This window comes from Equus quagga, chromosome 3 (assembly GCF_021613505.1).
Source record: "Equus quagga isolate Etosha38 chromosome 3, UCLA_HA_Equagga_1.0, whole genome shotgun sequence".
NCBI lineage: Eukaryota > Metazoa > Chordata > Mammalia > Perissodactyla > Equidae > Equus > Equus quagga.
Window position 1 is genome coordinate 86,697,399 of NC_060269.1, and position 26,597 is coordinate 86,723,995.

General features: G+C 41.3%; 1 protein-coding gene across 3 annotated transcripts in view; it reads right to left on the minus strand.

Annotated features, from left to right (window-relative positions):
• AFF1 (ALF transcription elongation factor 1) overlaps positions 1-26,597 on the minus strand; it is a 177,048-nt gene that overhangs the window by 58,584 nt on the left and 91,867 nt on the right. The gene's annotated exons all lie outside the window — the stretch shown is intronic.

Below are 26,597 nucleotides of genomic sequence, written 5' to 3' on the forward strand. Positions count from 1 at the left end.
ATCACATTTTTCCCTCTCTCACCAGTGTCAGGATAACTTCTGCCTCAACTTCAGGTTGCAGATTAAAAAACATCTTTTGGAAAACAGTGCCTGATTCCCTCACTCCCAAAACTGTGCGTGGGCTCCCACAGCTGTCTGTGCTTTCCTGTCAAAGCACCTCACGGTGTCTCATGTCTGCTTCTTCTAGATCGTAAGCTCCATGAAAGGAGCCAGTCCCACCTTGCTGAATCACCAATCGCACGCTGCCTGCCACACGGGCAACCAATGAACATTTGCTGGTATGTTTTCAGACTCAGAATATGAAAATAAACTTCCAATTTTTAGAGCTTTAGAGACTTACTAAACACTGTAGCTTGTCTGAGTTGTAAGACAACATCTTAATTAACAAGTTACATGGAAACAAACACAGTAGGAGCCAAAAGGAAATTATTTTGCATTGCTTTCTCCTTAAAAACATTAAGACTACTCTTGGAAACTGTTTTTCACATATCAGATTGGCAAAACAAAAAAGAAAGACTGAGAATAACACTGTGTCTATGCAACAGGCGTGGGGAAACAGGCCCGTGAACACGGTGGTGAGTGGGAGCGTAAAGCGGCACAACCTCTGAAGACAACAATTTGGCAACTGCCACCAAACTCTAATGTCCCATACTGTGCCCCAGCAACCTGCCTTCTAGCTAACCCCTACGTGCACAAAAAGACATACGTACAATGTTACTCACTTCAGCCTGGTTTACAAAAAGACACTGGAAACAAGCTAAAAGCTCCTCCAGAGGTAACTGGCTAAGAAAACTGGTACGTGTCCTTTACACAGAAATACTATGCAGCTATGACAAAGAACCTATGACATCAATTACTCGTAGAAAGGAGAACTGGGTGGCTGCAGCATAGAGGAGTGGGAAGATTTTCACCGTGTATCTTTTTACCTTTTAAATTCTGAATCACAAAATGTATTATCTATTCATAAGTAAAAACACAAAAATTAGATTGAGATTAAAAAAAAAAAAAAGGGATAAAAATTTTTACTCAGAGTACAGCCAAATGTCTTCTGCCACATTCGTGTTTACTTTCCACTAGCCTTCCTCTGTGTAACCTTCCTTCTCCCAAACACACACCTGTGTAAATCTGTCCCCAGCTTCGTCCTCGGTGCCCTGGGCTTGCCCCATCTAAGACTTGGCACAACGCACTGTTCACCAATTTCCAGTCAGCCTTCCCTCAGAGCCTGGGAGGTGCTCCTGGGGAAGCCTGGGACTTGCTGTCAGGTGCCGGTCCAGTGCTTGCTGGCTAATTCACTCATTTCCCAAACTAGACTACAAAGTCCTTGAAAAAGGTGCATTTTTTTGGTTCTCTCTCTTTTTTAATCAGTCACGCTTAAATACTGAGCAGATGCATCTGAAATATACAAAGCCTGATAGGATTGTTGTGAGAGAGAAATAAGACAATACACATTAAAGCTAATGCCACACAAATAAATTCAAGCATTGATCATTAAGACGCCATAACCAGCCTTGCCAAGAGAAAGCTTAGTGAAGGAACCAAAAGGCCTGCCTGAGCAAGGTTTTGACATAAACTTAATTTTATTCTGTGAATACACAATAAATTACCCAAAGAGCTCAGCCTACTCCAACAACACGCAAACACTGCCTGGGTGTGCCTACTTCGGCTGGAAAAGGATAAAGGAGCTGGCAGTATTACTTCTTCAGAAGCATCATCCCCTTTGGGCAACTATCTAAACGTCTATTTCCACACCCAGTATTTTAGGATAAGAATTTTTAAAATCCCTGGACAGCTTTATGGGCACATTTATAGTACAAATTGGGGGGGGGTGGGGGGGCTATAGATTGTGTAGCAAAGAATTACTCTCATGTTCCCAGGAAGCCTCTTTTTAACTCCTAACTGTTTGCCAGGCGTGAAGGCTACCTATCACAATTAACGTTACGCTAACCGCAGAAATCTCTATAGTTCTCCAAATAAATTTTTCAAGAAAGGGAAAGAGATTGATAAAGGAGAAGATTATTCTAAATAATGAGGCATCTATAGGTCACCTATATTTACTGTCCCACAAAAATTTATTGTGGAAATACCAAGCAATTCTGCTCATAGTGGAAGATCTAGAAAAGAGGGAGTGGTAGCAAGCCCTGGCTGCCCTTTTCTGAAAGTCTCCCTTCCCCTTGGCTCCCCACCCACCTTCAACTCTGAATGGTAACCCCCGCTGCTCTGTCTCCCCAGCCTGGCTTCCCCCAGCACAGGACTGGGGTTTACTCCTCTCTGTATCTCCCAGGGCCTTAGCATCATTCTGGACTAACACAGATATGCAAGTAAATATTTATGAAATGAATTAATTTGATTTTGTCATCTCATGGCATCTCCAACAAAACTGAAAAAACATGAGCCAGCCGATTGTGGAGTATTTCATAGTGAATTCTCCATGTTTTTCTATATATTGGAAGCAAGGTGTGTTTCTCACATTTGTAAAACTCCAGGCAACTTCAAAGAACGATATTTTTTAAGATACAGAAATCCTCAATTCAAAAAAAAAAACCTACTATTTCTTATAACTAAATTCCATCACCGCCAATCCAATTAGACGTTTTTCACCCAAGGAATAGTTAGTTGCCTATGTGCAGTTTGGGCACAAGAATGGCTCAGAGAGCAAAGGTTCAGATGTTACAGTAACATGAGATCACGATTGGTGGGGAAGTGGGTACATCAGGCAGGCTTGGGTGGGTAAGGGAAGGGCACGTGTCTCCTTGAGACAGGAGGTCAAGAAGTGCTCCAGGATAATCACTGAAAGAGAATGCTGGAAGCTTGGAAGACGTGCTAGCACCCCAATTCACTTATTAAGTAAGAGCTAATATCCCTAATATTTTAAAAATTCACCATTAGGTAAACTGCTCTTTTATAGGCAAAATGTATTATCTTCTAGTCTGTCTTTCACCGACTAAAGCAAAAATGGGCTCAAAATGAAAAGAAGAAAACCCCAAAATATCATTATTAAAATTTACAAAATCTTAGAGGAAGAAGTATTTCGAACTCTTAGCGCTTTAAAGATTGATGTGGACAATTAGAGTTTATTTTTCTTTTCCAGAAGTTATTTGACTTCACCAGTGATTTGCTTTAATTAGTGCCATAAAGATTATTTTTCCAAAGTATATAAATACTTATAAAAGCTCATAATTTGTATTAATTGAACTACTTAAAATATTCTGGAAATTCTGCTTTGATCTCTATTAAAAGAAGGCATCTTTTAATTACAAAACCTAGGATCTAGTTCGTAAGATCCAATTTAAATAAATGAAAATAAGAACAGTGAGTAGCTGTTCTCCACATATATAATTGTAAACACTTACTCGATATAAATATACAAATGAATATGAAATGAGTAATAAAAGTGCTGGTTTCATTTATTTTATTACTACTATATTTCATGAGATCACATGACTGTAAATTCTAATGTTTTCAAGGCTTCTGTACAGTCACATGAAATAGTTCCTATTTTTTAAAAAAAAATACTATTTATGTTGGTGTATCATATGCAGAAATGTCTTCAATAGATATTATTTATGACATATGTCAACTAGCTTCTTGGTGTACAAATTAAGAGAGGTGGGGTATACCTGAGATAGATTTAAATTGACTTAAACACAAAGTACCTGGATGAAAAACAAATGTAAAAAACTTACCACCGCTTAACAGTAAATATGTCTGATCTCAGATATTCACCAACTTTCTAACTTTTGACTGTGAACCATTACCATTCACCATGTAATAAGGAATCAGAAATTCCCAATGGTCTGAGATTCTAAAACACTGTGCCTTTGACGAAAAATCACATGAGACCCCATGAAGCCCGCTGTGGGTGTAGCAGCCATGAATGATTTAGTGAGACTGGCTAAAAAGGCACTGCTTCAAAAAAAAAAGGATCACAAAGGACAAGGCTAGACACTGGTTCCATTCCAGTGATAATAAACTGACAAGTTCTTTCAAATATCCCCAACTATATGATCTGTCTCCCCTTCCACAACCAATTCTACTCACTAAAACAACCTTTAGAGTGCTTTTTTTTTTAAGAAGGATTCAATTTTTGTTTTTGAGAGGGTACATTAATTTGCAAATCATGAGTAGTCTTTCAATTAAAATATATCACTGCAGGGAAGATGTTAAACTGCAGTGTGCACTGTTTTGTGACCATGCTTACTCCATCCCCATTCGCCCCCCCCCCCCACAAATACACACACACACACACACATACACACACGAGTTGCTCTCACACAAATCATATTAACTGATGGTTCTGGGTCTAAAACAACACTACTAAATTACTTTGTCAACCATGTCTGGATTTATAGATACATAAACCTGTATTACTGCTCCTTCTTTGAGTGTATGTGTCTATCAAAGTTAAATGGCAAATAATGTGCAGGATCCATGTCTAATTCTACGTTTCATAGGGCGCCTGGACATTTTTTTTCATAGCTGGGCATAAGCTCAGACTATAGAGGCAGCAGGAAAAAAACTTTCCATCAGTTTCTGGATGAGGTTGAAAGAAACTGAAGTCATATAAATAAGATAAACCATTTAATCCATGCTTTGTCTGCGAGGACATAAAGATTTTATCCTGGGTTTATTCCAGCAGTAATCTCAACACTTCCCTCTGGGCTAGGTGTTGGTTGCCTGTCTGTCTCCAGGAATCCTTGATTTTTAAAAACGAAAAACAGAACTCAAGGAAAAGGAAAAAAAAAAAGAAAATTACTAACAGACTAACAGGTAGGCTAGAGGCAAATATACTCTGAGGAAACAATCTGAGCTTCAAACTACCCTGGGGATTACTGAGACGACAACAAACACAGGAGAGGAGGCAAAGAAAGATGGCCTTGCCCTTTCCATCGTAATGCTGAACGAGTCCTTTTTTTGGCTTTAATGTTGGGTAACAAACAAACAAGTTACTTGCCAGGGTCTAGAAAAAAGGCCAAAGATTATTCTGGGAAAGTACCACTCATTTAATATGATAATATTATGAATAGTTATAAATCACTTATTTAATCCTATCATCCAAGAGCACCTGCATTTAAGAGACTATTTTGCTTTTCTATAATCTATTAAACACCAGATTCAGTCCTTCATTTTTGAGAAAAAACACAAAGGTTACTAATTCCACTGAATCTCAGGTAGACAATAATCATTTCCTTTTCTTGCATTATCTTTGTAAGTTTGGTCTGAAAGTACAGACAAATTGCATCGGACTTCCGGCAAAGTTCATCTTATAAACTGATTTACTGAACTGATAAATGTGAAAATATGTTTAATAACAAAGCTTTAAATAAATATTTAGTCACATACACAAGGGGCAGGGTAGATAAATACACATAAAAGAGTTACTCTTGAATTTATTTTAAACAGGTATTTAATATGTGCCAAGGAGAAAATTATCTTTGTAAAATAAGTGTACTCTAATACCTGCTGAATTTAAAGCATTTTAAGCTTTCATATTATATATACCCACAATTCTAAAATATATAGTAGGGAATTTATAGTAGGGAAGAGTAGCTTTATGCCTCTTTAGGAAACATGAAGCAGTGACTCTCCTCACATCTTCCTCTGTCTCAATATATTTCTCTCAGCCCTTCTCTCTTCTCATCCCCTCACACTGACGCACACATGCAATCAAGAAGTTTTAAAATTACTCTTTTGATTTTAATCCAGAGCCCTTAGCCCAAGACTCCAACGCAACCACATGTGTCCTAACTGCCAATCTTCTTACATTTACTGTCATTCCTGTTCTCCCTTTCCTTCTAAACTTTTCTAGAATACAGAATCTAGGTGCCAGAGAAGAGAGAATATGAAAAACAGGCCATCATTCCAACAGTAACAACAAAAGCAACTCCCCTTGGAGATTGCCTTTAAAGATGGGAGGGTCAAACCTGCAGAGGGAAATTCTACCTCAGCTCTACATAAACCCAACTGCGGCCCTCCTGACTGCTGCATACCCTCCTGACTGCTGCATACACGCGGCGCTCGGCCCGCTGCGGAAGTGCTCCTGGAGCCTGCTTCACTTCTTCCCCGACACTGTCAGTATCACACTGCCAGTTTGCGGGAGGGGCACATGCCATAAAAAAAAAAAAGATCCTGCCACAACTAGAAGGACCAACAACTAAAATATACAACCACGTACTGGGGGGATTTGGAGAGAAAAAGCAAAAAAAAAAAAAAAAAATCCTTTCTACTTGAAGTTCTTTAATTGGTAGATAGCCAAATCTGTAAAAATAAGCAGTATTATTTATATGGCCACAATAATGCTGTCTACCAAGCAGCATTAAATGAACCTAAAAAGTTTTAGATTGGCTCTTGAGCAGGTAAGTCTTCTGCCTTATTATCTCTTTTAGGTAAAACTCTTACAAGGCATCTCAATGTCAAAAAGTTGTTTCCTTAATAAAATTGTGTCAAAAGCTTTCTGTGGGACAAAACAGACCAGTTTCTTTAAAAAAATTAACCGTGAGGGATGTAAGTCACTAGAAAACTCTATTGCTCCATAAGTCTGGGGGTAACATGTCCCCGACTCATTTTATGACGTAGCTCCTACTAAAAAAAAGCCAAAAGATATAACTAAATTCAAATCAATCAAGGAAGAGTTTGCACCACAACAACCTGAGGGCTCTCTCTCCTTTCTTGTTACTTCTGCCCCATTTCTCAGCTCTCTCCTGGTTGACAGAAGATGGACTGCTGCTTAACCTTAAGGTAAACAAACTCTATCTTCCAAGGGGGAAAAATGGAAACGTTATCATCTTCTCTAACCAGCCTTTCATCACATAAATTCATACCCCAGATATACAGACTATGTGACCACAAACCACGCTGAGTTAATGAGAATCATAAAGCTATAAGAACATTAAAATTTATCTACTACACCTGCCTGCACTGGAGTAAGATTACTTTGAAACAGTCTTACACCAGTGGAAATCAGCACTACTTAAACATTAAAACTTGGGTAGGAGCTCCACGATGTTTTAAACTTGACTGAAATTCCATTTGTCTGCTGAAAAACAAAAACAAACCAACAAAAGCCAAGGAGGAGTGGGGAGAGAGATGCAGAGAGGGAAGGAGGGGGGGAGGGCAGGGGCTGGAGGGGATGAGAGAATGCACATGTGTATCCACACACACGTTCAAGCTTTTAAACTGCCAATAGCTTCAATTTGTACCCTGACTTTAGGAAGACAAAAGAAAAAAGCAACTGCCAACGATCCAGAAGTTCAAGACCAGAGCTTGAAAGATGGACAAAGTATCTAAGTGGTATGGAATGGTATACTTAAAAAATTTTTATTTTTTAATTTCTTTAAAATGCATTGTCAGAAATATGCTGTGATTTTGTACACACACGAAACTATAACATTATACTCTCTCTACTCTTACTCTATTATTTCATTAGAAAGAAAGAGACAGGGAGAGAAAGGAAAATCCATAATCCAAACCAACAACCATGCAAATCTCAAGAGGTATTCCAAGCCTCTAGTGGCAGCCAAAGAAAAAAAAAAAGCCACACCACACCACCTGTCTGTTACCTATCAAGTGTATACCAAGGGAGGGGACATGGGAGGGGCCGAATACCTGTGGCTGGAAAGCTTATTTACCTTGTTTATAAGGTCATGTACACAGCAGCACTGAACTACAGAGGGTCCTCTGATCCTTCTCTGATGTCAGCCTCTAACAGAGGAGGCAAAAGAGAAGAAAAGGAGGGAGGGGAGGAGGGAGGGAGAACAGCAAGGAAGGGGAGGAGGGAGGGAGAGAAAAGGTGGCGGGAAGAGAGAGGGAGGTTTTCTTGGGAGGCCTCACTCTCTGCCGTCTTCCCCACCTATCTTCAGGCTTGCACTTACTCATACTTACTGTGGGGCTGCTGTGCACTGTGGGGCACTTACCTCCGTGAACATGTCTTACTGCCTTCCTACATGGCAAAAAAGCTTTCCTGTTTTCATACATCCCCTTGCCAGCCCTAATCGGTGCCACTAGGTCACTGTCTTTCGTGCTGGCGGCTGCAATGGCGGCCCTGACAGGAAAGAACTTTTAATCTCTTCCCTCGTACTGAGCCATAAGAAGCGGCGAGTGCTCCCAGGCACAACTCCCCTGGCTCTGCTCCTAAAAATGCTCTCTCAAGTACACTGTTGCTTAGCAATATTTGCCTTCCCCCTGTACATTCGAAATTGGCAACATCTGTCCCTTTGGCAGTTTTGACTTGTGCAAAGCACCATGCTCAGAGTTTAAAAACATACATCTCTATGAAATGGGCAATCCTCCACTCTTCCCATCTCCCTGCAACACCAGGGATGGGAAGACCCCCACAGTGGTTTAATCCTTACTCTTTCCTTAAGCTTTCAAGATGGATATAAAAATCTACAGGATTTAAGGCAGCTGATAGTACATAAGCAAAATATTTAAGACACCAGTGGGAGTTTCTATTAAACCCCGCCTAATAAGTAGTGTGCCTGCATGCTTATACCTGAGGACGTGTCTGAACTAAAAATCCCATTTAGTTCACAATTTCCTACATAACTAATTCCATCACCATGTATTATGTGTAAATACGTATTAGTAAGATACGATATAAGGGCAATTTATTCATGGAGTAGGTAGGCCAATCTTCATGCTCACACTACAGCCCAACCTCATAAACAAACATACAGACACATACATCAATGGCAAAGGAACCCAAAATGTCTAGAGAAAAAAAATTCATTTAAGTAAACCCAACATTATGAATTTCAAAACAAACGGTCTTAAGTGTCCTGAGTTCTTTTTATTTATCCCTCAACACAGTCATCTTAGTATTTTACTGAAATTACTCATTAAAGTAGTTCATAACACTGTAATTTTATACATAAGAAAAAAACCTAACAAAAAATAAAACTTTTAATGGGTAGTATGATGTTCTGCATATAATTTTACTTTTTATCTAGCACATCGACAGGAAATAAAAATCAGAGTAAGAAAATACATAAAAGTCAACTAAGAATTGAACCATGCTCTGTGCATTCAAACTTCGGCCTGTAGATATTTTTGTTCCTTTAAACAAATCAGGCTACGATTTTCTTTTTGGCCAAACCAATTTTGACATATTAGAAACACATGTTTTCAAAGACATTCTATAGGCACTGAGTTCCAGCTACGAAGGGCAGGCTGACCTTCTGCTCTCATCAAGTCTCTACCTGGAGTTTATAGAAGCAGAAAAGCCTGGGCGATACTTAGGGCCACTAAAAATACATCCAAAAGGTCCTTGACATTGTGGATTTAACGAGAGCCCTGAAATCCCATAACATGCATGGATTTGTAATCCTGCTTAGCCACAAACGTGACTCCAACACCCCAGAAACCACTTCTCACCGCAGCTTACCACTCACTACTTGCCCGGACGCACACACTAATTCTTGTGAAGGTAGGCTCTTTTTTGCTGTTTATGAGAGAAACTGGAGTAGATTTTGAAAACTGGGGAATTCTCAAAAATCTCAAATTCCTCCAAGTCACCCGCAGTGGTTCTGGTAGGTTCAGGGTAGTGCTTATGAGCAAGGTTCTGAGTCAGACACACAGCTTTCAGCCATGGCTCTGCCGGGGACCAGCTATTAAGCTCGCTGCATGGGAAGAGCTTAAACACAGTACACAGTATGTACACAGTACATTCTCAATAAAACATGGACATCATTTTTATTATTATATTATGTTACAATGACACAAAAATCTCAGTCTTTTTCCCTCTTTCTTCCATTCTACTAAACTTTTCCCACTTCTCCACACTATCACCCAATCCCAACTTTTATGTCTATGAAAACTGCCTCTGGAAGGGGGAAGGGAATGCTGAAGGAAGGAATGACAACAAATGTTATACCTTTAATAACTGCATAGTACAATCCTTGTTCGCACCTCCCTCTGATTTATCCTTAAACAGCCAAAGTCTCTCAACCTCTGAAGAAGCCATCACCTACTGGACACTTGTGTCTGCAATATGTTTCTAATAAATCTGAGTTAATTAATGTGGGGAAAACATGGTAATTTGCAGAGGCTGGGATCCTGGGCCCTGGGGGCTAGGAGGCTGGAGGGAGCCAGGGCAGGGGCTGCGGTGCTGTCCACCAGGCGAGTGCTGATAAGCCTTGAGGGTTCAGTTGAGACTGCCTCCAGGACACCCCTCAGTAGAGCCATTTATTGGACAAGGAGAGAGCACAAGAAACCTTCCCCTGAGAAAAGTTCCAGGGCTAGGAGGGGAAAGCAAGAGCTGGTTATGTCCGCACTGCCCTTCTCCATGATCACCCCCTTACAGACTCCACAGGTCACTGAAGGGCCACTAGAAAGCCAAACCCTGGGGTTTACTTAACCAACTACTAGAGCATTATTGAGAATTTCTCCATCCTGAGGCTTCTGGCATGAGACCTGCTCTTAAGGATGAATGCCATGATCTATCCCACAGTGCCAATCAATAAATAATTATTAGGTCTGTGAGCAAGGGAAATAAAACACAGGCTGTAATCTTTTCAGCAAAATCAGCTATATCTTCATCACCACGTAGTGATACTCTACCCTCTTCTGACATCCTGAAGAAAACCTACGGCCCTCATACTGTTTTCACCTCTGAAAATGTTCAGAGTCCAGCCCCAGTCTCCTCAAATCCTACACACCAAATAACTTGCAGGACAACCTGCTGGCACAGTCAGAAACGAATTTCCAACAGTATTATCACAAGTCTCCTGAAAGATATTCCTCACTCAAGAAAAATTCCTACAGTATGGTATTAGCAGCAGTAGCAGCTGCCAGTAATAGAGACATTTATTAAGCACCAGTTGAATGGAGGGTGTGGAGGAAGGGGAGAAGAAAATAATGGAGAAAATTTAGCTCTGAACTGAGGAAAGTTCTTCAAGCATGAAGAGGTCCTTCACTGGCAAAGACAAGGAAACGTTTTAAGTCACCTCCAGGCCTCAAATTTTTTTTTTCTTCTATCACACTGCCCCATCTCTAACCGAACTTTATAAATTCTTTCCTTCAGGAATCAAAGTATAGTCTAAAAACCACTTTACCCAAACTTCAGTCATTTGCACACTATCTTGAGAATGATATCATACTGTAATACTACCTGTACTATTTTCTTTAAATCAACTCATGATCAGCTCACTTTTTTACTTGGCCTCATCCTAAGTAACAATATTTACGAAACCCTGGGTTTGATGTGGTGGTATATATATTTTTTCTAACTCACGTTAAGATACATAAAATAGAGACTGATGCCCCTATAGTCTTTCAGAAGTTCACATACTAATAATACTATTTGACCCAAAAGCTGAATGGATGTTTTGGGACACTTTGTTGACTTTTTTTGTAAGCAAAGTTGTGGTGAAACCCCTACCTCATAAACTCATCCTACTTGATTAGCTTAAACAAGCGTCGCTCATCCTCTTTATCAGATTCAGGAAGCCTTCATGAATTACATGAAAATATGCCTACTCACACCTGTCCTTATTGGACTGGTAACCCAGACCACAAAATTAACACTATCTGATCTGCGGTTCAGTACCATAATTCTTTTTCCATATGTGTCTTGATGCGCTAGTACAAGTGAAAGCTCTTCACAGGCTGGAACTAGCCCCACATAGTTCTCACAGCAACTAATACAATTCTGAAATTCTGAAAATACAGCAGGCAGCCAACACTTTATTAGTGGCACAAAATACTTACTCAAGTCTCTTATTTAAAAAAGCATTATATTTTAAATCTTGAGTAAAATTAAACCTATGACACAGAATTTCATTACTTCACCAAAACAACTGAGTTCTCAAATGAACCCAAAACATTAGGACACTTCTTAGGATCTTGGTGACCTCTAAACATAGTTGTAAAGCCAATAAGGACAATTTTAAGATGGGTAATATATAATTTTCCTACGCTGAGAGTTTGCTTTTACATTCATGCACATCAACAGAGGTGGGACATCTCGCAGTCTACTATATGCTAGGCAAATATATCCCATTTCATCTTTCCAACAGCCCTGTGGCTCAGGTAGAACTGTGCCATGTAAAAGTGGAAGAAAATGAACCCAGGTATCCTGATTCCAAAGCGCCACCCGTTAGAAACATCAACTCCCATTTCTATTTCTTCAAAGACTTAACATTCAAAACTATAAACCCAAATTTCAGATTCTAAGCCAAGGCAAAGAGGCGAATCTATTACATTTACTCAGACATTTTGACAGTGTTAAAATAACCATGATAATAATGATATAGATACAGCAGCTATTTATTAAACATCTACTACATGCCAGTCACTGATCTAAGGGTTTCAGGTACATTTTCTGATTTAAATCTGAGAATCACCTTATGAGGAAGATTCTATTATAATTTCTATTTTACAGATAAGAAACTTAGGTTAGAGCAGTAATTTTTAACTAATTTGCCTGTGGGCTAACAGCTAATACGAAGTGAAGACAAGATTCAAACCCAAACCTTCCATAATGCAAAATCCATGCTCTTAACCACTACTTATAACACTTAAAAGTCCTATCTAATTAGCCAAAAAGCAAATAAAAACAAACAAAATATATCTTCCTTCCCTCCAACACCCAAAGAGTTTTTAGCATTCCATGGGTTATGTGTTCTATTATATACTTATTATTCATCCCTAGTTATAAATAACTATTAACACATCAAAACTCTCTGCAATGATATAGCTAGACGAAAAAATGACATCCAACAAGAAAGAATAGTTTGGAAATTCTCCAAACAGTCACGCTCCAGTTCTTCAATAATACCCTGTCCTAATTAAGTATACTTGTATACTGGCACAAGTATAGAAACTTGTACCCTGTAGAAACCCTGCACCCTATAAAACTTAATACATGAGTTGTCCATATAACTACAGGATCAATATTGCTAAGATCACCTTTTGGGGGTGGAGTCTCTGGAGCCACCCAGGAGCTGGAGCTGACACACCCCTTCCTCTTTTCCACTTGCCCTTGCAACCAATAAAGGCTGTTGGTACCTCGCAAAAAAAAGTATGTTGCTAAGATCAAAGGAAGGAAAGTAGCTCTTGTTTGCTGAATGGGTGTCAAAAACCGGCTTCCTATTATTTGCTACAAAAACAAGAAAAGTAATTTAGAATAAAAGGTATTAAAGGATATGCTACTGGACTTGGCATAGGAAACAGAATCTGAGTTCAAATGCTAAGAATTCAAACTTCTTTTTAAAAAAGAACCATAATATTTTAGAGGTGAAAAGAACATCAATGACTATCCCTCTCCTCATTAGACACATAAGAAAATTAAGTGAGCACATTTCTACTTGGTGACAAGAAGATTAAGAATTCACGTTCCACGATTTTGGGTAGTGGCAAAAACGTAAAAAAAAAAAAAAAAAAAAAAGAGTTGTTAAGTAGGCTAACATTATAGCTGGGTTTTTCTTCTTCTTCTCTCCAAATCCCCCTAGTACATAGTTGTATATTTTTAGTTGTGGGTCCTTCTAGTTGTGGCATGTGGGACGCCGCCTCAGCGTGGCCTGATGAGCGGTGCCATGTCCCCGCCCAGGATCTGAACCAACAAAACCCTGGGCTGCCGAAGCGCAGCGCACGAACTTAACCACTTGGCCATGGGGCCGGCCCCTGTGGGTTTTTTTAACTAAAATATGAATAAGTGCCTGAATGACACATTTAAAAGCTTATAGGAAAACATCTCCATATTTGGAAACAAGGGCAAAAGATAAAGGAGCAAAGTAGGACTTAACTTTACAAAATTTCTTTTAAAAGTTTGAAAATCAATTGCTTTTTACTTCTACTAGCTACCATTAAACATATTTCATCATAAATCCTTCTGAAAAGATAAGTCTTTTGCGTGTCTGGGTTCTCATCCCTTGGATCTCCCCAAAGGCCAGCGAGGCCCGGGCCGCACGGAGTGTGTGCCCTGTCTAAGGGGCCAGCCGGTTGTTGCTTAGCAGGAATGCAAGTCCTATGTTGCCAACGCTTCCAGTTTTTTAAGAAAAGAAAAAAACCCCAAGATCCAGATTTCAATGTGAAATCTACTCATTTTTAGATGTTGGCAACTAAATCAACACACCGTAGAAGGCACTGTCCCTCTGTGGGTGAGCACTCTCCCATGTTAGCTTTATGCTTCCTTCCCTCCCAAACGGAGAAATAAGAGACTGGGACACACACGCACTGTGAAGAGAAGAGTCTCTTTTTATGCTCCACGTAGCTCCATATACATTATGGACATCTTCAGGTCCCCCAAAGAGATTCTGAAAAGGCCGTCTGCCTGGGGGGACAGAGTATGAGGCAGCCTTGCTGCTGTGCTGTGATGGCCTCCTCTGCCGCACAAGCTCCTGCCAAAACCTGCTCCAGCGGATTGGCACGTGCGGCCTGACAGATCACCAGAGACTCGAACCAAGTGAGCAGAACAAACCACAGGGTAGTTATCCTACGTGACTGGCCTGGAATAAAGCTCTGAACTATAGGTGAGTCATAACATAATAAAGGGCTCAATTAGGTTCAGAACAACAGACAAGTGTTTTCCCTGGTCTTAGCAACGAGTGCACTGGAATCTTGAGAGAATATAAGGGTCTAAAGGGCCCTGGCATCTCTGTGTTACCCTCTACTGCAAGATAATTAATCATACTAGAAAATTAAACGCAGGTTGCCAGTCGGGCATTTTCAGGGTCAATAATTCTTAAGTTACTAGGATACCAATTAATGATACCCTAGCACTAGAAGAGTTAACGTCCTGACCCAAAATGGTCGGCTCACTCCCCCAAAACGGGATTCATTCAATGGCAAAAATATTTAAAACTGAGAATCCTTTTTCAAGATTAACGGCAATTTTATTATATGGACCACTTACATTTTTTAAAAACCCAAAATATACTAAAGGAAATCTCATGCCTTATTTAATACGGAGGAAAGCCCTTGCATACACCACAGATACACAAAAATCATTACTTTACAACTTTTCTAGTACATAAAACCACCTGATTAATCTCTAAACTCAATACTGAAAAGCACAGCAATTATGAGGCTGGAACACTACTAAGAATGCCTAATGATCAGATTAGGCTGTTTATTTTCAAACCCACACATAAGAATGCCTCAAATGACCTGGGAAATACTTAGGCTGAAAATGGTAAGTCAAACGATTCCTTTAAAAAACTGTTAAATTTAGTGCCTGCTTCCCACCCAAGTGTCCTAAATAGGAAATTTAGTCCCACCTCAAATTGTTTTTCCCCCATCTGCTCTAACATTTATAAGAGATTGTCTTTCAGACTCAACGGCAAAGTGAATTGGGTAAGAACTCCTCCAGCACAGTGCAGGAAAGTCTCCGTTTTGCCCCAGTCCTCACTTGTGCGTAAATATAAAAGACAAACAAGCGTATGACACAAATGATCCTGCCCTCCAAATGTCTATCCGCTGGAGGAAGACACAGGATGATACCAAGGAGAAGTGCTGAGACAGAGGTCCTGGCACCAGGAGCACAGAGGGGAAAGTCTGCAGTGGGGACAAGGAAGCACCAGCAGGAGAGCTGTAACCCAAACCTGGAGAGACAGGGATGAGGCCTGTCAAGAAAGGCATGGAGATACGTGGACTTTTACCGAAGGATTCGTAAACTAGGATGACTTGATCCAGTTTTCACATAATAAAATCACCCTCTGGTGGACGAGTGTGGCAGACAGTTTGAAGAGAAGGAGAGGCAGGAAAGACAGGTTAGAAAGAAGGAGTAATAGTTCAAGAAAGTGATAAAAATCTGAACCAAAGAAGGGGCAGTGAGGAACAAAGAAAAAGGTTTCAACAGATACTTACAAAGTAATATCCATAGGATTGGGTTGCCAAATGGATAAAGTAGGGGACAGAAAGGAATTGAGACTGGTGACCAGGAGGAAGGAGAAGAAGGTTTTGCGTGTTGAAGAGGTACGGGGGAAGGCGGACGGACTGAAATCCGCTGTAGACAGGTTGAATTTGACGTGCCGGGGCAACATCTACAAGAAAAGCCCAGTAGGCAGCTGGATAGAAGGATCTAGCACTCAGAAAACTTTCTGGAGCTTTAGGCTGGAAAAATCAATTTAGTGATTATCAGTATTTCAGTAGCTGAAACCGTACGTGCAGATGAGACCACCAGGGAAAGAAGGAGAGAAGATGGTCAGGGAAGAGCCCTGGGGAAGGGGCGGGAAGGGCAGCCTCAGAGGAGATGAAGGGACACCCGAAGAGGCAGGAGAAAAGCCAGACAAGAAAGGAGGGCAGTGTCCACGGGGATGGTGGCCAACAGAGTCAAAGCCACAGAGAAGTCAAGCAGGCTGGGGTCAAAGCGCTCCTCGACTTCGTCCATCAGGAGTCCATGGGGGAGGGACAGAGGCGCGGTGAAGACACAAGCCAGCCTGCAACGGGTTCAGAGAGTGAACGGGAGGAGAGGAAGCAGCACAGAGTGTTTACCTACTTCTGTCTCCAGAGATCTGGCTGTGAAAGGAACAAGAAGGAAGGAAGGAGAGTAAGACACAGGGGCAAGGAAAGGTCTGCTTTGCCCTTTCAGCTAGGAAAGGCCTGAATGTAACTACAGACCGTTAGGAAGGAGACAAATGATGGCAGAAACGTTTACCACCTTAAAGTATTAATTTATTAATTAATAAGGGTATTAAAGGTATTAAAACCCTAAAAAGGATGCGCAGGTGGAAGAGCAAGAGGAAGAACACCTCGTTGAGTCATGGCAGGTGGAGGGAAGTGGGGGCCTCCTCTCTAAAGGGCAGAAGCAAAGCTAAAGGCCTCAGAGCAAGCCACATGGCCACTGCAAGCAAAACTGAGTCTGAGTTCTAATCCTCCTCTCCTTTGAATCCTCTGTACCGCCCAACATCTGCATGATTTATCAGGCGCCGACAGGAAGGCAAGGCAGTAAAAAAAACAGAGAACTCAACGCTTTAAATAAATGATTACACAAATGATTTACTCCACAGAAACCATGTTTTTTGGTAGAAAGAGTACCAGAACTGGGAGCCAAGGGGTCTTGGTTTCATGCCCCCCCCCATCTTGCCAGTGACCAGCTTAAATCATTACACTTCTCAGAGACTCAGTTCTATTGCATGGGAAACGGTGATTCGTGCCAACTGCCCTGCCTAAGGCACAAGGTTGCTGTGACAAGCGAGAGAGAAACAAACAAACAAGTGCTTTGGAAACTTAAAGGCGGTGGAGAAGGCAGTAAAATATTTCCAAGTGCATGAGCTTCTGTGAAGTGAAACATTTGCACCAGGGATTGCCAGCCTCCAGGAAAGCTGTTCTTCAGGAGCGAGCCTGCGGCCCCTATGCGGGCCACCCATCAGGCAGGGGTGGGAGGTGGGAACCGCTGAGGGCGGTGGTGTCCCCACCTCGGCAAACCAGTTTTTAAAAGCTCAGTAACCCCTAAGCTAATGCTTTCTTTCCCTACGCTTTTCATTTGTTTATTTTTAACATTTAAAAGTCAAAAGTTTAGAGCCGTACTCACCCACAACATCTTAAGTGGGAATTCCTGGACCCTTTGATCTGATCCCACCTACATTTCTCAAGTATGCTCCAATAAACAAGGTAAGAATATGTTCAGAGTCTTCCTACTTCTCCACCTTTGCTAATTCCTCATTTTGCTAACCCTCTAAATCCTACCTTTTTCCTTAAACCCCAGTTCAAATTTTAGCTCTAATCACTCCTAGCACCACCAATTGAGCTCTTATTATGTCCAAGCACTGTTCAAAACACTTCATATGGACTACCTCAATGGAGCAGCCCACTGTACAGATGAATAAACTGACAACACAGCCAGGTCAATTCCTTGCCCAAGGTCTCACAGAATTGTAACACCATGATGTACTGTCTGCCATGAAGCCAAAATAATTTCTCCTTTTCATTAATGACTGGTTCTTGGATAAATTACACAACAAACAACTAGAGAACTTCAAAAACTGGCTCCATTTTTGCCATGCAGGCTTATCTCCCCACTGCTCCCCTCGGCATCTACCGAACATCCTTTAACCATAAATCCAGCAACTCCTACTAGACTTCCCACCATGTCTTGCCTCCATGTCTCTTCCCTCCCTAAGCCTCTCATCAATACCCAAAGTACTTCAAAAGTCAACTCTAAAAAAACCAGTACAGCTTCCTCTTTTGAAAGGCAACATAATGTAGGTGTCTAGTTAAGGGTGTGGACTCGAACCAGACTACTTTGATCTGGATTAAGGTCTGGGTAAACCTGGACAAATGAATCTCTCTGTACCTCTCTAAGTCTCTCAGTAAAATAGCAATAATAATAGGGCCCACTGCATGACAGAGTTGTAAGAATTAATGAGTTAATACACATAGAGTATTTAGAACAGCTCCCACCATAAAGTGAACAAGAGAACAGTAGGAGCATTATATGACAATAATAGCTCCACATCACTTTTTTTATACTGATCACACTGTATTTGTCACACTTTCTCTGCCATTAGCTTCTGGTGTATATAGTGGATGTTCAAATATTGTTGACTGAAAAGGCAGAAACCCAGAATGTAAAAATGTGAATCCTTCTACAACCAAATTGTTTCTGACAGGAAAGATTTAACATTTTGTAAGAATGTCCAGATTACTTGGTAATAGGAAAAAATTTTTCACATGTTAACATGTTCTCAAGCACAAAAAAATGTTGGAAGTAACATAAGAAACCCTGATTACAGAATAAAATTCTGTAAAGGAATAGGAGAATCCATAATGCCCGAGTTTCTAAGAACGACTGCAAGAAATGTGAACAACAGAGAATGCTTTCTTAATTCATGCAGTTCAATTCAAAGCTTCAAACTCTTGTGCAATATGAACTATTTGTAAATTGGAACAAAAAAACCTGAGGTGATTTATCTAAGGGACAGAGCTAGAAACAGGACCTCTAATTACTTAAATAATGAGGCCCCTAGATTAAAACATTAAACCTCAACCCTTCAGCCAGAGGGATTAAGGAGATTAGAATGGGCTTGACAAATTACCACAGGGTTAGGAAAAAAAGATGCAGAAAGAAAGTAGGCCAAGCTTAAATAGGGAAGAAACGAAGTTCAAGAGAAAACTAACGGTGTGTGTGGATCCTGAACCTCGGTGGGCGGGTGGGGGTGGTGAGCCCAGCGATTTCAACATTAAAGAAAGGAACAATATCAATGTAAAAATAGCTGCTTATAAAGCTCTTGGAAAACATGAACATTCAAAGTTAACCCTGGAAAATAACGATTTTCAAATAGATCTCGGCAATTAGAGAAGGGAAATACAAGGCCAAAAAATAAACTTGCTATGATAACATGATCCAGGATCCTCTTAAAAGGAATTCTGTTTAAACATCTCATGAGCATTGGTCACCTCCACCAAAACAGCCAAAATCAAAACTGCTAACTCAGTCATCGACAGGACTCCCCTTGGAATATCTGGTTTTCCATCCCTGAAGAGTATCAGTTGGCTCAAAATAAAACACAATTAATCTAGAGAAGAGCTGAAGTGACTCGGGTGGCGACGTGAGAGCCTGGGAGAGCGCACAGCCTGGAAAGATTCTAAAGAGTCCAATGTCTACGTCTTGGCAAAGGCACAGCATGAGGGACCCAGGGGGGATCCAATAACTCTCCACAAACATCTCAAGTGTGAAAACAACGAGGAGGAACAGGAATTTCTTATCCTGGTACCAAATGTACTCCTGGCATTTTGAGAGGAATAGAAACTAAAACGTACAAAGAAAACAACTGCAATTAATCCCATCCAAAAAGATTTTCAAGATTCGACTGTAAGCTTTCCTTTCTTGGGCTGTTATAGGCAATTCTATTCTTTGCACTAACTCATTTCTAGCAATTTTAGAGCTTTTCAAAATATTTTGCCTTTATTATTTAAAATGTTTCCTTCAGAGTTTGAAGTGTTTCTTCAAACTCAAAAAATTGCCAGAATCAGGAAATTAAAGGTGGCCCCTTCTACCTAGTTCTAGTTGGTAAAACTGAAAATGTGATTTTTTCACCAGAATTCTCCAGTTTGTAAATATTGGCTCAAAGGAAAAGAAAAAGAAAACACATAATACAGGCAAAACAAAATTGTGTGCAGGCCCCATCTAGCCCTCAGCCTGGCTGTCTGCAGCTTCTGCTCTAAAATCTGTCAGTCACTTGCTACTACTTTTTAACTTCCATATTTAGACATTTTAGGGTCTAAAATGCAGCCAGCCTCTAAACAGACACAGGTTACCAACCATTCACTATTTCTCGCGGAATGGAAGCATCCTGCTCCAGACCCCCAACATCACCAGGGAACTGTGTACACAGACAACCTTCTTGCTTTGCTGTCACTTGCCTAACAAACACTTAAGTCATATAGGTCTGCCCACGGTGACGGAGCACCAGCTCATGGAAACTAAATCTAAACTGTCAATCAAAGAATTACTGTAATAAAACATTTTTAGAAAACCAAGGAAAGCTGGAAAGTATCAGAATCTTACTTTCCCCACAAGCTTGAGAGTGTTGGGGGCACAAGAAAGGAAAACATACACGGTGGAGGAAGAGCAGAGTGTAGTCTGGGGGGCCCCACTCCTGGGTTTCTTCCTCAGACTACTACTTCTCATGTCCTACTGAGGACAAAACGCTCCATCAATCCAGAATGATCCTCTTGCCTGAGGCCCACATGAGAAACTCCGCAACCACTGGGAAGGGGGCCTCCTTCCCTCACTCCCCGTGGCCTGTTATCAGCTCTTCTGGAACAGTCTTCATCTCCAGGCTCTAGAACAAACCTCATGAGAATCACAGACACAGATTCTTGAGCCGACTTGTACACCTGCCCAATCAGTCTCGTAGGGTGGGGCCCAGGAATTTTTATTTTTAACAATTTGTATCTTTAACGACCTTTCCCAAGGAATTCTCATGTGCAGCCAAGATTCAGAATGAACGCAAAAGTTCCCTTTGCTCTACACTGCTGGGCTCATAACCCAAGAGGACTTGTTGTAATGGTCTCTGTATATCATGTAGCATAAGTCATTGGCACATACTCTTCCCTCTGCCTGGAATATTGATGCTGCTTAACCCCCAACACATCTGCTAAGGTCTGAATGATTACGTGCCCCCAAAATTCATGCTGAAATCCTAACCCCCAAAGGTGATGACAGTAAGAGATGGGGCCTTTGGGAGATGCTTAAGTCATGAGGGTAGAGCCCTCATGAATGGGATCAGTGCCTTATAAAAGAAGCTCCAGAGAGACTCCCAGCCCCTTCCACGATGTGAGGACACAGTAAGATGCCACCTGGGAACCAGAAAGAGGGTTCTCACAAGAATGTGACCATGCTGGTGCCTTCTCTTGGACTTCCAGCCTCCAGAACTGTGAGAAATACATTTCTGTTGGTTATAAGCTAGGCAGTCTGTGGTGTTTTGTTAGAGCAGCCTGAACGGAATAAGACAACGCCTCATTTTCGTCACTGCTACTCACGGTTCAGGTCTCACTCAAATGGCACTTCTTCAGAGAATCCTCCTCCGAGCTTACTCATTCTAAGTCACAATCGCTCTTTATGGATCCTATAATTGTTCATAGATTTCTTTATAGCACTTGCCAAAGTTCTTACACATTAATCTGAGTGGTTATTTGAATAATATCAGTTTCCAACAAGACAGTTAAGGTCCAAGAGGACCAGAATCATCTGATTTTTGCCCACCATTGAAACCCTATCCCCAGCATGAGACCTGGCACACAGAAGATGCTCAAGATATTTTAGTTAAAATATCTTTTAGTTGCCGAAGTGATGATGTGTATGGGAGAGAGTGAGCTTCTTATTCTTAACTGTATGTTGTGCACTGCATCAGCAGGAGACACACCACTGACGCACTGAAAGCTAGCTGCCTGAAGGGTGAGATCATTTCCTAATAGGGAAGCTCCTCTTTTCATGGTTTAAGAGAATGAGAGGTAAATCACAGAAGTAGGAAAGATTGTTTGCATATATGAATGCTAAGTGAATAGCTATCACACAGTTTCCCCCAGTGGATTAATTCACACTGTTAGGCTGGCAGTTTATTGAACATGGAAGGCTCAATTTAAGAGTTACCATGAATCAAAGAGGTCCAACAATGAATTCACAGCTGCAGGTGACACCTCAGTCTTGGAACTTAGGTGGAAGCATTTGGTAACAGAAAACATTCCTAAACGGTGTCACGAGAGGCCGCAAGGAAAAGAGCAACGCTCTGCAGAAATCAGAGACCATCAGGACTGAGAGCCAGATGTATCCAGAGCAGAATGGAGTGGGACCATATAAGGAGATAGGAGTAGCAGCAAATGAAATCGATAATAAATTCTGGTTGCTTCCAGTGAGTTATCTGGGATGTAAATTAGGATAATTGTACCATTTGCATGTATACTTCAAACCCTAGATGAAGAAACAGAAACCTGTAATTTCCACTGATCTATACACAGATTTTCAAGTTTCCAAGATGATCTTCAGTTTTTGCTTCTGAAGGCTCAGCAGGTCCTCATTTCTTTCCCCCACCGCCTCTTGCCACAGGTAAAGCTGAGCCAGGAAGGGCCCGATTCAGGACCCTCTCAGGTACATCTGACTCACCCCAAAGTTTTAAATACCTACTATATGCAAACACATCCCAAATTTGTTATTTCCAGTCTTAACATTTTCTCTGACCTGGTCTGCTATTTATGAGTTCAAGTTGTTGTGCCCACTTGGATATATAATGGCATCTCAAACTTAAGATGCGATCTATCCAGAGCTGTTGGTTTTCCCTCCAAACCTGTATCACCCAGGTCAACTCCGTCTTAGGAGCTGGTATCATCCCACCATCCCTACCTTTCAAGCAGAAAAACCTATGAGCCTTCCTTGCTGCCTCACCTCCCCTCCCCTCAGGCCCACTCCCACCCCCAATCAATCCCAAGGCCCTATCAGTTCCCCGCCAAACAGATCTAGAATTTGTCCATTCTGACTACACCCACTGCTACTATCCTGCGCCAGGCTGGCATCATTCCTCACCCCCGAACTGGTCTCCCTGCTTCTACCCTAACCCCTCCAAGCCATCCGCTACTCAGCAGCCAGAATGATCCTTTTCAAAAAAGGAAATAGATCGATCACTCCCCTACTCGAAATCCTCCAATGGTCTTCATTCAGAAGAACAAGCCAAAATACACAGATCACAGACCTGGAAGTTCCAGCTCTGGCTCTGCTATTAACTATACATTTCAGCAAACTGAAGTGACTTCAGCCTTCTAGGCCTTATTTGCAAAATGAGACAGCTGTATATTTAGCTTTAAAATTCTAATTGTCTAAATCCAGTATACAGTTTGATATACCCATCTTGGCTTACTCCATTTCTCTCTTTCAGTAAAATGCCTGTTTTCATAAATCGCATATCTAAGCACCCTCACTCCCCACCTGGGGTCCATGTTCATGAACACTCACACAGAGAGGCCACGGTTTCTCACTTTCATTCCTTACCTTTAGGCAGAAGAGAGGGATCTAAAGGACTCTCAACCTTCCATTTGGGCAGGCCCATCTCTGGACCACTCTACAGCCGGAAGGCGTGCACACGAGATTGCCGAGTCCTGGCTGTGGCCTGAGTGGGTCATTTCAAGCTGCTATACGTCTCCTAGTTGACACAAAACTAAAACTGACACGCCCAGAGAAAACCGAGTGCAGATTTTTGTGGTTCAGGCCTCTGTTTCGTCAGAATATTGAACTTCTGATAATTTTTTCCTCTAGAATTTTAGGAAAGACTAAGTTTTAACTGTGAAAATGACTCATCCCAGAAAAGAATATCATTTTTTAGGAAAACCAACTAAAATATACAAACCAAGTATTTCCCATGAAGTGAGAGGACAGAAAGTAGTATAAGGAATCCACACTCATGTGGCTTGAGGATGAAAGCAGAGCAAACAGACAAGACGCCTTTCCCATTTTGGCTCATTTTTTAAAATACTGTTTCATGGAAGCAGTGGGGAAGGGGGAGCAATGAAACAAACCACAAAACCCTCACACTCAGAAAGCCAGAAAACCTCCTGACTTGCCTTAGGCCAAATTAAGCAAATAAAGGAAAACCACTGAGCTACCCCCATCCCCTTTCCTGAAGCTCTACCAACAGCCAACCTCCTCTTCTTCCCCTCATTCTCTGTCCTCTGCCCCAGCTCCACAATTAGCCCAGGATATTGCTAATGTTCTGCTTCTACATTCCATTTACCTACTCTGGGTAACTCTGCTTTTTCTGTCCCTCATCTCTATACTTTCCTTAGATTCCCCAGAATATTAAGATTTGAGGGGGTTTTTTGGTGAGGAAGATTGGCCCTGAGCTAACATCTGTACCAATCTTCCTCTATTTTGTACGTGGGATGCCTGCCACAGCATGGCTTGATGAGGGGTGTGTAGACCTGGGATCCAAATCTGTGAACCCTGGGCCGCCGAAGTGGAGCACACGAACTTAACCTGTACGCCAAAAGCCTGGCCCCAAGAATTGAGATTTTTTTTTTTAAATGTCCATTTTAATGCATGTGTGAACAGAAAATTAACGGTAAGTCTGTAAAAAGTGAGATCTTAGTTAAAAGAGCTAAAGCAAATCCAAAACTTAGCCAGCGAGCACCAGTATCCTTGCTTCCCAGATTTACCCCCTTCATTCCAAGCTCTCGGATCCTAACTCCCCCTCACACAGGACGCCCTGACGCCAGTTTCATCCTCCCACTCCCAAGGGCCATGTAACAGTGCTCCGTTTGAAAGATACATTAAATCTGAGGAGCTTTAAGACCTTGAAGAAATCTCCACTCAGCTTATCTTCTTTTCACCAAGAAGGCAAAAAGTTAGCCAGGATCCTCTCTCCTCAAAGGTCTGAATCTACACAGACTTGCTGTCCTAAGTCTGACACTTGAAACTTGCCCTGAGCAGACACTTTGCACTCCCCCGTTCTCTAACTGTTTCACTCGTGGGGGCTGATCTCCACCCCACACTGCCATCTCTTCTGGGGCAGGACCAACACTTCTTTGGCATCCCACCCTGCTCTTAAGCATACGGTTGGGCATTTGGTAGACAACGCAAACATTTGCTAATTTGTCTGAATATTGTTTTACAGCAATTTTTAGTTGCTTAGTTTTATTCTTTAAAGAATGTTAAATTTTCCCCTTATCCGTTTTTTTAAACTAGGAAAACAGAGCAGACCCTATGTGATGGGTAAAGCAAAGCAGATCCCATTTCAGTTCTTTACTGGCTTAATTACAAGGCAGGCTGACTGACCATTTTGAGGAGGAGGATCTCACTGTATTCTTTTCTGCCTTCATTCTGCTCCCTACCCCTACCTCCCACCACAGCTCAAAATGTTCAATCAATGGCTCATTGCAGTGAATCTTCATAACTTGGGGTTGAAGGTAAGAGCTCTGCCATCTTGGTCATCTCTACCATTTGCTTTACTCATGCTTCCTCATTTTTCCTCAGCCTCCAAACAAGTTGTACTCTACAGACATTCAGAGACACTCAAGCTCAAGAGCTGACGGTGGACAGAACCCTAACCTCTTCTAAACCAAAAGCTGACACCACAAAGGAACAGATCTTCCTCCTTTAAGATAAGGGATCCTCGAGTCTGTTTCCAGCAAAGGATCCTGGAGTCCTTTTTTTTTTTTTTTAATCTTAAGGAATTCTACCTTCTAGCACCACATAAGACTGATATCTGGGTGCACACCAGTCTTTGAGCAATGGATACACAGATTAGAACATTTATATGATAGATGTAACTAAACCACACACTTTACCTTAACAGATAAGCTTTAAAAATGCATCTCAAACATTTCACTTTGCACCACTACTCTGAATTTTGGAGTAACTGGTGCTAATTTAGAATTTCAGTGACAGGATATGTGCTCTGATTCTCCTCATTCAATACAATGCTGCCATTTATCAAAGGAGCAGAAAAAGGAATTTTTCCTTTGTTCAAAAAGATACAGCAGGGGCCGGCTGGAGTTCACAGGTTAGGATCCTGGGCACAGACCCAGCACCACTCATCAAGCCATGCTGTGGTGGCGTCCCACAAAGAGGAACCGGAATGACCTACAACCAGGATATACAACTATGTACTGGGGCTTTGAGGAGGAAAAAAAAAAAGGAAAAGAACAAAGAGAGGAAAAAAAGAAGAGGAAGACTGGCAACAGATGTTAGCTCAGGGCCAATCTTCCTCACCAAAAAAAAAAGAAAGAAAGAAAAAAGTGAAAACAAGAGGTCAAAATGTTGAAGGCAAAGTATTAATTTTTAAAGGTTTGTTTCCTGTAAATTGTAAAAAACTTTGAAACTAAAGTTTTGTTCTTTTTTATTTACTACCTAAAAAAGAAGAGTTGGGGGGGCCACCCTAGTGGCACAGTGGTTAAGTTCACATGTTCTGCTCTGGTGGCCCAGGGTTCACCGGTTCAGATCCTGGATGCAGACCTACACACCACTTCTCAAGCCATGCTGTGCCAGGTGTCCCACATATGAAGTAGAGGATGATGGGCATGGATGTTAGCTCAGGGCCAGTCTTCCTCACCAAAAAGAGGAGGATTGGCAACAGATGTTAGCTCAGGGCTAATCTTCCTCAAAAGTAAATAAATAAATAAAAATATAAATATAAAAAACAACATGGGGCTGGCCCACTGGCCGAGTGGTTGGG